Genomic DNA, 14,494 nt, shown 5'->3' with positions numbered 1-14,494 from the left:
AATCATGTGCTAATTCTGAGGACTACATGACGGCTTGCTTCTGCCTTTGAGAGTACCCCCCCACACACACAATATTGTGCATATACACTACATGACCAAAAGTATGTGGACACTTGCTCGTCGAACATCTCATTCCAAAATCACCGGCATTAATATGGAGTTGGTCCCTCCTTTGCTGCTATTACAGCCTCCACTCTTCGGGGGAAGGCTTTCCACTAGATGTTGGTAAATTGCTGCAGGGGCTTGCTTCCATTCAGCCACAAGAGCATTAGTGAGGTCGGGCACTGATGTGGACGATTAGGCTTGGCTCGCAGTCAGCGTTCCAATTCATCCCAAAGGTGTTTGATCGGGTTGAGGTCAGGGCTCTGTGCTGGCCAGTCAAGTTCTTCCACACCAATCTCGACAAACCATTTCTGTATGGACCTCGCTTTGTGCGAGGGGGCATTGTCATACAGGAAAGGGCCTTCCCCAAACTATTGCCACAAAGTTGGAAGCACAAAATCGTGTAGAATGTCATTGTATGCCGTAGCGTTCAGATTTCCATTCACTGGAACTAAGGGGCCTAGCCCGAACCATGAAAAACTGCCCCAGACCATTATTCCTCCTCCACCAAACTTTACAGTTGGCACTATGCATTGGGGCAGGTAGCATTCTCCTGGCATCTGCCAAACCCAGATTCGTTCGTAGGACTTCCAGATGGTGAAGCGTGATTCATCACTCCAGAGAACGCGTTTCCACTGCTCCAGAGTCCAATGGCGGTGAGCTTTACACCTCTCCAGCCGGCGCTCAGCATTGAGCATGGTGGTTTTAGGCTTGTGTGCGGCTGCTTGGCCATTTAAACCCATTTCTTGAAGATCCCAACAAACATTTATTGTGCTGACGTTACTTCCAGAGGCAGTTTGGAACTCAGTAGTGAGTGTTGCAATCGAGGACAGACAGTTTTTACACGCTTCAGCACTCGGCGGTCCTGTTCTGTGAGCTTGTGTGGCCTACCACTTCGCGGCTGAGCCATTGTTGCTCCTAGATGTTTCCAATTCACAATTACAGCACTTACAGTTGACCGGGGCAGCTCTAGCAGGGCAGAAATTTGACGAACTGACTTGTTGGAATGGTGGCATCCTATGACGGTGCCATGTTGAAAGTCACTGAGCTATTCAGTAAGGCCATTCTACTGCCAATGTTTGTCTTTTACTTCTAAGTGTGGGTCCTGCTGTTGTGAAAGGAAAATTCACTTGCTTTGAAAGTAGACTAGTGGAGAGTTAGAAAAGGGGAGGACTGAAGTTAGAGAAGGGAGCAATAACTCTTGTTAACACATTCACTTTGGCTCTCATGCCCTTTGCCGTGATTAACTAAATGTGATTAGCAAATTACTCTGCAATTACAGAGGCATGTTTGCATCAAGCCGGACAAATGACAAAACATCCTAAATAAAATAAGATTCCATGTATTATTTATATTCCGACTTTGATAAATTATGAATGGCAGCTAATTAGTGGTATGACAGAATTATTTTTCCTCTCAATGTCAAAGCTGGAATTGCAGCTGTTTATAATGTCTAACACATTATGACAAAATCCCTTTAACCACTTTACAAAGATGTAGGTGTCTTTTTAGTTCTGGGACTGATCAAATGTGATCTAGTTTGTAAACAAAGACACTGCATAAACATTGCAATTGCAGGTTTGATTGAATTCCAATGCGTCTGTACGACCCATACATGCATGCATGTGTGTGTGTGTGTGTGTGTGTGTGTGTGTGTGTTAATAATAAGGCAAGTGAAAATAAAGAGGAGCTAAAATGTGTGAGAGTAATTTCTCATTTCCCTGCTTCACTGCACATCAGTGGAAAGCTCTGCATTTTGAGTGATGGCCAAACAAGAAAAAGTGAACAACAAACCCTGTGGCTCTCTGAAAGAAAGAGAGAGAGGGTGATACAGAAGGAGACGGAGAGAGAAACAATGTGTGAAAGATGGAGGGAGAAACTAGAGTGAAAGGAGAAAATGAGAGAGAGAGAGAGAGAGAGAGAGAGAGAGAGAGAGAGAGAGAGAGAGAGAGAGAGAGAGAGAGAGAGAGAGAGAGAGAGAGAGAGAGAGAGAGAGAGAGAGAGAGAGAGAGAGAGAGAGAGAGAGAGTCCAACATGTCCAACATCAATACCTTTGTATGGCCATGGCATACCATACCCAGAAAGTAGAAGAGAAAAAACAAGACTGAAAAGTAACAGGTAGTTCTGTAAGGATCTTTCTGGCTTTGATTGAATAAGAAATTATCAATCCTTTAGCAGATAGAGAATGTCCTGACAGCAACCTATTAATGGGACTTTTCTCATTGGACTCTGTAGAGCCTGTAGTATTCCATAATGGTATTCTCATAAGAAAAGGAAAAGGAGCTGTGGTATGAATGATGAGTGGACTGTATTTCTTTCTTAATTCAAGGGCTTAATGAATGAATCTCTGATCATGGTTGAAAATAAGCTTGTGTGTGTCACTGATTCGAATCCAGCTCAAAGGACCATGAAATATAGAGGGCAAGGCGAGAGCTGAAGGTGCCTGTGGCGACTCAACTGTCCATTAGCACAGTATAGCTCTCGCTAGTGTATGCCCAGTGTTTTAGTAATTTGTGAAAAGCCAATGTTTTATTAGAAAACATTTCTAAACAGTCAAATATTAAACTCTGGGACCTAAGTATGTAACTGGCTAGTGGTAAGACTCTACCAAATGTGTTGCAGAATGCAGTTATGAGCCAAAAAAGGGAAACAGAGATCTGCCTTTCAATTATTAATTATTCATCAAATCTTATGGAAATTGACTAGTACAAACAAACCAGATTTTAAACAATAAACAGATAATTACACAATATGCCACTCTTCTTGGTTTTCAATTATGTGACAGTGAGAACCCAAACCAAAAAGCAAGGGATAAACTCATTACGGGCATTGTGAATGCTATGACCATAAAGAACTACCTCCAAGGTATTAGCTCTTGCATAGACTAAAATATTAATGTTTGCATAATGTTGTACTGCATTTTCTGTCATATATTACTCCATCTCACATATAGCTGGGATCGCAGTAGTGGTACAGTAAAAGGGTTCTCTGATAAGAACATATTGCTCTGGGTGCCAGTTTAGCTAAGTGTATGACAAGTCTAGTTAAATATTGATTTAGGAATACATATATATGCTTCTGCTGAATATTGAAGAGTTGCCATTGACATTTAGCTTCAGAACTTTTTAAGTCTCTGATCAAGGCCATTCAATTGAATGATCAACTGGAATCTTCTGATACCAAAAGCAGGAGTATACTTTTTCTTACTGTCACGCCCTGGCCTTGAGTGGCCGGTTGTCTTTAGTTAGTTTCCTCAGGGCGTGAGGATCTATGTTAGAATTTGTATGTTTAGATTCTAGATGTGTTTTTCTAGGTTTGGCCGGGTGTGATTCCCAATCAGAGGCAGCTGTCGCTCGTTGTCTCTGATTGGGGATCATACTTAAGTAGCCTGTTTGCCTACCTTAGTTGTGGGATCTTGTTCCGTGTTTAGGCTTGTATGTGTATAGCCTGAGGACTTCACGTTACGTTGTTTATTGTTTTGTTTATTGATTTTAATAAACATGTTCGCATACCACGCTGCACCTTGGTCTGACCCGTCTCTCAACGACCGTGACACTTACACTTATGTATCATTATTCAATGCAGACATTCTCTTAATTAGTTAACATGGCGGACAACGAGATGTGTCAAACATTCACTAGAATCAATCAAATCCAAAGCAGTCAGACACATTTATTCTCACCTTGGTTCCTTTTAGAAGATGAATTCCAACTCCATACACTGTGCTTCATGGTGTTAAATTGTTCACATCTAAAATCGAATTGATAAAGGCTCACTTTTTTCATTTCCATCCATCTTCAATCTCATCCATATGTAGATGGTATCTCTGGTCATTACAACTCATTTCATGCTACATGTCTGAGAACTGCATTTCACCTTTATGGCTCAGAGAGAAATTTGAGTAATGGGGCTAATAGCTCTTCATCCAGATCTCATTACACCTATGAACATACAAAAGTGGATATACCACGTTATTATGAGCAGGTGATGATGAATCTCAAACCATGATTGAGAAAATCCTACATGAAAGTTTTCCCATTTGAAGACCTTTAATATTTTTCCTCTAAAGAGAAAACCATGGACTGGCACTGCTTTTTCTCAATCAAACAGCTGTCACTGGACTCTCCTACGAAAGCTATAAAATAAAAAGCCTTTCGACTTTGGCACAGTGCTAATATGATAAGATTGGCAGTTCCTTTTGAAAGAAGAGCTGAATTGATATTCTGGATGAATGGCAGCAACAGACCTATACCGTTAACAGTGTGAAACCTTTCACATGGTTGTTAAGTGGACAGAATTACATAAAGAAAGGGAGCGTTGGGTTAAATTAGCCGTGATATGCAGCATGGGTAATGACAAAACACAACTGGAAGGTTAAATGTCCTCATGGGCTGAAAGACTTTAGAGGCTAAGGCCAATATGTGCCACATATTGAATGGTAGTGAGGTGTTTGACTTGAAAAGATGAAAATGACATATTGCGTCACCTGCCCGGTCTGCTGAATACCATTGTGAGACATGACTTTAATTTAATTGGATTTTTCTGAGAGATTGTCCAACAGTGTTCATAGGCTCCTGTGAAAGGTGTATTTCCAGGCTCCATATGAACAGTAAGACAGTCAAATGAGCCTACTAATCAGTTTGAGGCCCTCTTCTGTACCAAAACTATTCTGAGATTAAAATAAACAATCTAAACTTTTACAGAGGGCCCTTCTCTCCGCATCATAAGCTGTCTTTCTTGGACTTATCCCTACCACTTGCTACAACAAAGGTTTGATTGCAGCTCAGCTGAGTCCACATTGACCTTCTTATACAGCAAACAGTCCAATTAGTCGATGATGAGGAAGAGGTAGGTACCCTTATCACCTGGATATGGCCTAGAACCAACCAAAACTGCAGCATTCAGCACCCACACAACAGTTCCAAGCAGCCATTTCCTACTCCGAACTAAAGAGAGGAGAAACTGTCTCAGTATTTCATGCGATTTCTCCTTGAGATATTTTGTCCATCTTTTCATTTCTGTTTTGCTCCCACTACTCTACCACTTATGGTATATACATGTTGTCTGAAGGGTGAAGTGAGGAGTGCTGTCTGTCTGCCCCAACCCTGTCCTCTGGGCTGATGACAGGCCAGTGATGAGGTGTTGGATGACTCATCAGAAAGCACAGAGCACTATGACACGCAGTATGTGCATGTCTCACATTTCTGATGGGGACTGCCTTGACCTCACGCTTCTCAGAGGAGGAATTTAGATCTGAGGCCTCTAAATAGAAGTGAATACACCTATTTCTGAAAAGATAGTTCAGAAAGATACACATTTAAAGGCTGTATTGAAGTTTGTAAAGTAAAACTACCACTTATTTGACAATGCTGTTTTATAGTTATAAATTCCTAAAAGACTACAAATAAACAGCTTGCATTTTGTATATATACAAAGCAATATATAAAGGTCATTACAGGTACTGTTTACCTGTACACTATAATACTACAGGTCCTATTTAATTATTCTGCAAAGAATGCAAAGTTCTGGCATGTGTAAAGGCACTTATGATCTTCTTATGACACTGTCATGAATATTCAAATACTGTCATGAGAATGTGAAACCCATACAGTGGCTTCCGTAAAGCCCAGCTCTGTGGAGTGTACGGCTTAAAGTGGTCCTATGGACAGATACTCCAATCTCCACTGTGGAGCTCTGCAGCTCCTTCAGGGTTATCTTTGGTCTCTTTGTTGCCTCTCTGATTAATGCCCTCCTTGCCTGGTCTGTGAGTTTTGGTGGGCGGCCCTCTCTTGGCAGGTTTGTTGTGGTGCCATATTCTTTCCATTTTTTTATAATGGATTTAATGGTGCTCCGTGGGATGTTCAAAGTTTCTGATATTTCTTTATAACCCAACCCTGATCTGTACTTCTCCACAACTTTGTCCCTGGCCGGTTTGGAGAGCTCCTTGGTCTTCATGGTTCCGCTTGCTTGGTGGTGCCCCTTGCTTAGTGGTGTTGCAGACTCTGGGGCCTTTCAGAACAGGTGTATATATACTGAGATCATGTGACAGATGATGTGGCACTTAGGTTGCACACAGGTTGACTTTATTTAACTAATTATGTGACTTCTGAAGGTAATTGGTTGCACCAGATCTTATTTAGGGGCTTCATAGCAAAGGGGGTGAATACATATGCACGCACCACTTTTCCATTATTTATTTTTCAGAATTCTTTGAAACAAGTTATTTTTTTCATTTCACTTCACCAATTTGGACTATTTTGTGTATGTCCATTACATGAAATCCAAATAAAAATCAATTTCAATTACAGGTTGTAATGCAACAAAATAGGAAAAACGCCAAGGGGGATGAATACTTTTGCAAGGCACTGTATTATGAAGAAATGCAGAATGAGGTAATGTATAGAAAGTTATGTTGCCATAAATACTGTTCAAACTCTTCAATAAATTACTTGTTCAATAAGTATAATTGTCATAACACTGATAGTAATTACTACATCTAGCTTCACTGTTTTTAACCATACAGTTGAAGAAAACATATGCCATTTGTGTCTTTCCTCGGGACATACAAATTAAGTTCAGGGATGGTAAGTATGGGATTACTGTTAGCTGTTCAGAAGGTTGTCTCCTCCTCTGCTCCCCCATGCCAGAGGGTCAGTCTGACAAGACGTGATCCAGGGTCCCGGAGACGCTGGTCAGCGTCCATAAAGTCCCATGACTCCAGGGAGCTGAGGGACCCCGTGGCCGACCCTGTCCCCTCGAAGGCGTAGGTCCTCAGGCAGTCAAATGGTGGCACGTAGGGGTCCTGATCTGCTTCATCCAGCCTGTCAATGAGGAACTGTTTGAAGACGTCATCCTTGGGGCCGATGAGGTGGGAGTGGCGGAGGGACATGGACATCCTGATACTGGCCGCCACCTCCTCTCTGCGGAGCCTCCTGTCCCTCCTGCAGGGGTGGGGACGGAGGGGAACCGCAGGCTGACAGAACCCCCCCAGGTCACCCTCTACTCTGCCCCCTAGTTCTCCGTAGTGCAGCTTCTCTGAGACCCTATTAGGCAGCTCCAGCTCCTTCTCCGCTCCCCACAGTCTCTCCTGCTGTTTCCTCCTGTGTCTCCTCAGCATCAGCATTAGAATGGACAGCACCGGAGACACAAACCAGCAGGAGATCATTATGTTTTAAATACACAGAGAAGCTGACAAACTGAGAGAAGAGCATTTCAGGTCTGGATTAAATATGCACACTTTTGTGCTGCAAATAATAGGGTGGGTTTAGGTTTTTTGATTATTTGAGGTTAATGTGAAAATCTTTAAGGGGAAACAGCGAGAGGAAACAAGTGGGAAAAGTAGATACCATAATTTCTGCCAATACAGTAAAATAATATTTGATATGAAGTCATAATTTATGTTTCACCTCATACAGTATCCGAAGGAAGAAATAATTTAGTGTGTGTTACGAATTCCCTGCCGGTGACTGTTATCAGCACCTAACAACCCTGAGCTGCACACTCCACTCCCCATACCCCACGACCGGAGCCTGAGAGTCTAGGGGTAACATAAAACTGCCTCTCAAACTCTTTGAGTATCTGTATCTGCATTTGTGTCCTGGTGTATTCATTCGGTATGTGTGTATTCATTGCCTCTGTTTCTGTCCATTATAGAACCACTACCATTCCACTACCTTTCCCACTGTTCATCCCCATGTTCATCTTCCTCAGTGTGTTTAAATAAAGTACCTGTGTGAACTCTTGGGCTGCTTTACTCCCCTCTAACCGGGGGTGGTGTCAGTGGGTCACAAACCAGTAAAATACTTTGGGCTGTGTTACTCTCTTTCAGTGTGCTTTTAAGCCTGAAGAACTAGTGATAGCAGTGGTGGAGAGCTTATTGTCTTGTTTTCATGGGGTATTGCACTCATATGAGGGGATGTTAGCCCAGTAAGCATTGCTATTAATATTTAATGTGATGGCCATAGGGATTACCCAAAACAGCAGAGGTCATAATGAAGCTCTACACTACTGCAAACACATCAATGTCCCATGATAGCATTGTTATAGAAGCATTGCCACAAATAAGCACATCATTAGCTGAAAACATTATTGTGCTTTGCTAAGCATTTAGATGTTTAATATTTGTGTTTAGGCCACACTGGTGAGTTTGAGTAAATTATTACTATTATTAATGAGAGTGGGATACATTTAAAAGATATCCAACTATATAGCCACACACTTTATACTTAACAAGTTTATGTGAAGTGGAACTGCACTAGCTCACAGTAACACAACTGATCTGTTGAAAAGCAGTCACTTGTAACTTGAAGATCTGAAACAGTTTATTTTATCATGATATGTGTTCATGTAAACACATTCAAAATGTACCCATCATATAAAACATCAGATATGCCCATTCCAAGGGTACAGTCTCACTGACATGTGAGTGTTGCCAGACAGACCAGGAGGCCCAGAAGGGTCTGGAGGCTGAACCCCATGGAGAGGGCCAGGGCCTCCAACCCGCCTGTGGGGCAGTGTCCGGCAGGCTGACAGCTGCACACGCTGATGGTCAGGGTACTGGTACTGGAGAGGGCTGGGGAGCCACTGTCCACCACCACCACGGGCAGCATGTACTGGGTGCGGTCCCTATGGGTGAACAACCTCCGCCGTGCCAGGATGCTAGCACTGTTGTCTGTGGTGGATAGGGAGATGCTAGTTGAGGAGCAAACCTGATTTGATAGCTTAAAGATTTGTATAGTATCCATATTAGGACAGCATCACACGTCTATGAAAGTTGATTCAGGCGTTTCATGCTGTCTTTTTTTTTTAGGGGGTAGATCAGCTTTAATATTGCAGATAGATTGTAATTTCCATCAATGTAATTGTCTGCATCACTTCCAATGTTTTTTTTCTCGCCAATATATATATATATATAAGCAGTTGAAGTCGTAAGTTTACATACACTTAGGTTGGAGTCATTAAAACTCGTTTTTCAACCACTTTGTGCATGACACAAGTAATTTTTCCAACAATTGTTTACAGACAGATTATTTCACTTATAATTCACTGTATCACAATTCCATTGGGTGAGATGTTGACATACTCTAAGTTGACTGTGCCTTTAAACAGCTTGAAAAATTCCAGAAAATGATGTCATGGCTTTAGAAGCTTCTGATAGGACAATTGACATAATTTGAGTCAATTGGAGGTGTACCCGTGGATGTATTTCAAGGCCTACTTTCAAACTCAGTGCCTCTTTGCTTGACATCAAGGGAAAATCCAAAGAAATCAGCCAAGACCTCAGAAAAAAAATTGTAGAGCAATTTCCAAATGCCTGAAGGTACCACGTTCATCTGTACAAACAATAGTACGCAAGTATAAACACCATGGGACCACGCAGCCATCATACCACTAAGGAAGGAGACGCGTTCTGTCTCCTAGAGATGAACGTACTTTGGTGCAAAAAGTGCAAATCAATCCCAGAACAACAGCAAAGGACCTTGTGAAGATGCTGGAGGAAACATGTACAAAAGTATCTATATCCACAGTAAAACGAGTCCTATATCGACATAACCTGAAAGGCCGCTCAGCAAGGTAGAAGCCACTGCTCCAAAATCGCCATAAAAAAGCCAGACTACGGTTTGCAACTGCACATGGGGACAAAGATCGTACTTTTTGGAGAAATGTCCTCTGGTCTGATGAAACAAAAATAGAACTGTTTGGCCATTATGACCATCGTTATGTTTGGCGGAACAAGGGGGTGGCATGCAAGCAGAAGAACACCATCCCAACCGTGAAGGATGGGGGAGGCAGCATCATGCTGTGGGGGTGCTTTGCTGCAGGAGGGACTGGTGCACTTCACAAAATAGATGGCATCATGAGGAAGGAAAATGATGTGGATATATTGAAGCAACAACTCAAGATATCAGTCAGGAAGTTAAAGCTTGGCAAATGGGTCTTCCAAATGGACAATGACCCAAAGCATACTTCCAAAGTCATAGCAAAATGGCTTAAGGACAACAAAGTCAAGGTATTGGAGTGGCCATCACAAAGCCCTGACCTCAATCCTATAGAACATTTGTGGGCAGAACTGAAAAAGCGTGTGCGAGCAAGGAGGCCTACAAACCTGACTCAGTTACACCAGCTCTGTCAGGAGGAATGGGCCAAAATTCACCCAATTTATTGTGGGAAGCTTGTGGGAGGCTACCCGAAATGTTTGACCCAAGTTAAACAATTTAAAGGCAATGTTACCAAATACTAATTGAGTGTATGTAAACTTCTGACCCGCTGGGAATGTGATGAAAGAAATAAAAGCTGAAATAAATCATTCTCTCTATAATTATTCTGACATTTCACATTCTTAAAATAAAGACAGGGAATTTATACTAGTATTGAATGTCAGGAATTGTGAAAAACTGAGTTTAAATGTATTTGGCTAAGGTGTATGTAAACTTCCGACTTCAACTGTATATATACATATACATATATACACATACATATACACATACAGTGGCTTGCGAAAGTATTCACCCCCATTGGCATTTTTCCTATTTTGTTGCCTTACAACCTGGAATTAAAATTGATTTTTTTGGGGTTTGTATCATTTGATTTACACAACATGCCTACCACTTCGAAGATGCAAAATATTATTTATTGTGAAACAAACAAGAAATAACACAAAAAAAGAGAAAACTTGAGCATAACTATTCACCCCCCCCCAAAGTCAATACTTTGTAGAGACACCTTTTTCAGCAATTACAGCTGCAAGTCTCTTGGGGTATGTCTCTATAAGCTTGGCACATCTAGCCACTTTGATTTTTGCCCATTCTTCAAGGCAAAACTGCTCCAGCTCCTTCAAGTTGGATGGGTTCCGCTGGTGTACAGCAATCTTTAAGTCATACCACAGATTCTCAATTGGATTGAGGTCTGGGCTTTGACTAGGCCATTCCAAGACATTTAAATGTTTCCCCTTAATCCACTGCAGTGTTGCTTTAGCAGTATGCTTAGGGTCAATGTCCTGCTGGAAGATGAACCTCCGTCACAGTCTCAAATCTCTGAAAGACTGAAACAGGTATCATTCAAGAATTTCCCTGTATTTAGCGCCATCCATCATTCTTTCAATTTTGACCAGTTTCCCAGTCCCTGCCGATGGAAAAACATCCCCATAGCATGATGCTGCCACCACCATGCTTCACTGTGGGGTGATGAGAGGTGTTGGGTTTTCCTTGATAGCCAAAAAGCTCAATTTTAGTCTCATCTGACCAGAGTACCTTCTTCCATATGTTTGGGGAGTCTCCCACATGGCTTTTGGCGAACACCAAATGTGTTTGCTTTTTTTTTTTTAAAGCAATGGCTTTTTTCTGGCAACTCTTCCGTAAAGCCCAGCTCTGTGGAGTGTATGGCTTAAAGTGGTCATATGGACAGATACTCCAATCTCCGCTGTGGAGCTTTGCAGCTCCTTCAGGGTTATCTTTGGTCTCTTTGTTGCCTCTCTGATTAATGCCCTCCTTGCCTGGTCCGTGAGTTTTGGTGTGCAGCCCTCTCTTGGCAGGTTTGTTGTGGAGCCATATTCTTTCCATTTTTTTATCATGGATTTAATGGTGCTCCGTGGGATGTTAAAATGTTCTGATATTTTTTTTATAACCTAATCCTAATCTGTACTTCTCCACAACTTTGTCCCTGACTTGTTTGGAGAGCTCCTTGGTCTTCATGGTGCCGCTTATTTGGTGGTGCCCCTTGCTTAGTGGTGTTGCAGACTCTGGGGCCTTTCAGAACAAGTATGTATATACACTGACAGCATGTGACATATCATGTGACACTTAGATTGCACACAGGTGGACTTTCTTTAACTAATTATGTGACTTCTGAAGGTAATTGGTTGCACCAGATCTTATTTAGGGGCTTCATAGCAAAGGGGGTGAATACATATGCACGCACCACTTTTCCGTTATTTATTTTTCAGAATTCTTTGAAACAAGTTATTTTTTTTCATTTCACTTCACCAATTTGGACTATTTTGTGTATGTCCATTACATGAAATCCAAATAAAAATCAATTTCAATTACAGGTTGTAATGCAACAAAATAGGAAAAACGCCAAGGGGGATGAATACTTTTGCAAGGCACTGTACCTACATATAAATACATATACATACACATATACACATATATTTCCCTTTATTACTTTCCAACCCCACCACCCCTTCCCTAGTTGGAGTAAAGTAGTGAACAACAATGCCTCTACTTCCATTTTATACATACTATATACATTTTATTGACACATCAATTTTACAATAATTATATTTTGTTTTTACTCCTGAACCTTCTCTACCCTCAACCTCTCCGATCATTTTCATGATGTCCATCCGGTTTGCTTCTATATGCCATATCTTTCTAACTGTGCTCTTTCAAAATCTCTCAACCTATAACCCATATACTTATTATGGACACAGTATGCTTTACATTAGATATCCTGTTGTTATTAGTTGTTGTTAATTGTTATTAGTCCCATCCTTCAGCTCCATTCAACACCTCCCATCTATCTCTTAACACCATCCATATTGGATTTCACAAAAGTTCTGAACCCTTCTATTCTCATTGTTTCTACAGATTGCTAAAAGTATTATTATATTATTGATCGATTGACTATGACTTTTCAGATCACCCAGTAGTGCTATCTGCACGGTTAGCTCCAGGTAAATATTGCAATCCTTCAGGCATTCCTGGACCTGTGACCAAAACAAGCTACAAATGGACTGTACCAAAACAAATGATCAAATGATTCTGTCTCTTCACAGCAAAATCTGCAGAGCTGGGAAGATTGTATCCCTCATGTAAATAACAAGTTTTGAATCTGGCGTCGTTTTGCGTATAAGTTCATAAACACTATGCCATGAAATCGGTACGTCAAAAATCTCTTCCCAACGATTTTGCAATCTATATGGGATGACTGTGAATCCTTTGGTCCTTAAATGAACCTGGTATACTTTTTTATTCATCACAATTTTCTTTAACCAATTATGTTCTTTAATGCAGGGCCGACAGACAAGTTCCTTACTTTTTCCCCATTCCACTTTCCTCTTCCATTTTTGCGGTAATGAAGAAATTATTTGGTTATAATTTTGGGTAGAGCAGACATTTCCATGTTTTTGTTAGCTGCATGTGCGACATAACTCCACCAGTCCTACCTATGATATCATTTACGAAGATTATACTTTTTTTTTTCTTTTCTTTTATAATGGTTTTTTATCAATTAGTATATTTGAGTTCAACCACAATATTTGTTGCATTTTTTGTTCTGTCGTTTCTGGAGGATTACACTGAAATTGCAACCAACTTTCTATGGCTTGTTTTAGAAATAGTGATATTTGGGAGATGATTTTCTTTTCAAATAATTTTTCTATCTTTTGTTTCTGTGCATTGCTACACAGATGCCTGAATCATCTTAGATTTTATTCATGAATACATAGGCCAGTTTGAATGACAGTCAGATGATCTACAGTGGGGAGAACAAGTATTTGATACACTGCCGATTTTGCAGGTTTTCCTACTTACAAAGCATGTAGAGGTCTGTAATTTTATCATAGGTACACTTCAACTGTGAGAGACGGAATCTAAAACAAAAATCCAGAAAATCACATTGTATTGCATAATGTATTGCATTTTATTGCATGACATAAGTATTTGATACATCAGAAAAGCAGAACTTAATATTTGGTACAGAAACCTTTGTTTGCAATTACAGAGATCATACGTTTCCTGTAGGTCTTTACCAGTTTTGCACACACTGCAGCAGGGATTTTGGCCCACTCCTCCATACAGACCTTCTCCAGATCCTTCAGGTTTCGGGGCTGTCGCTGGGCAATACGGACTTTCAGCTCCCTCCAAAGATTTTCTATTGGGTTCAGGTCTGGAGACTGGCTAGGCCACTCCAGGACCTTGAGATGCTTCTTACTGTGTGTTTCGGGTCGTTGTCATGCTGGAAGACCCAGCCACGACCCATCTTCAATGCTCTTACCGAGGGAAGGAGGTTGTTGGCCAAGATCTCGTGATACATGTCCCCATCCATCCTCCCCTCAATACGGTGCAGTCGTCCTGTCCCCTTTGCAGAAAAGAATCCCCAAATAATGATGTTTCCACCTCCATGCTTCACGGTTGGGATGGTTTTCTTGGGGTTGTACTCATCCTTCTTCTTCCTCCAAACACGGCGAGTGGAGTTTAGACCAAAAAGCTCTATTTTTGTCTCATCAGACCACATGACCTTCTCCCATTCCTCCTCTGGATCATCCAGATGGTCATTGGCAAACTTCAGACGGGCCTGGACATGCTCTGGCTTGATTAGGGGGACCTTGCGTGCGCTGCAGGATTTTAATCCATGACGGCGTAGTGTGTTACTAATGGTTTTCTTTGAGACT

The 14,494-nt window shown here is 41.3% G+C and overlaps 1 pseudogene; it reads right to left on the bottom strand.

Annotated features, from left to right (window-relative positions):
- Positions 1-6,712: 6,712 nt before the first annotated feature.
- LOC121549562 overlaps positions 6,713-14,494 on the bottom strand; it is a 32,677-nt pseudogene continuing 24,895 nt past the window's right edge.

Source organism: Coregonus clupeaformis, chromosome 34, assembly GCF_020615455.1.
Source record: "Coregonus clupeaformis isolate EN_2021a chromosome 34, ASM2061545v1, whole genome shotgun sequence".
NCBI classification, from domain to species: Eukaryota; Metazoa; Chordata; class Actinopteri; order Salmoniformes; family Salmonidae; genus Coregonus; species Coregonus clupeaformis.
This window is presented reverse-complemented; position numbering and strand designations above follow the sequence as displayed.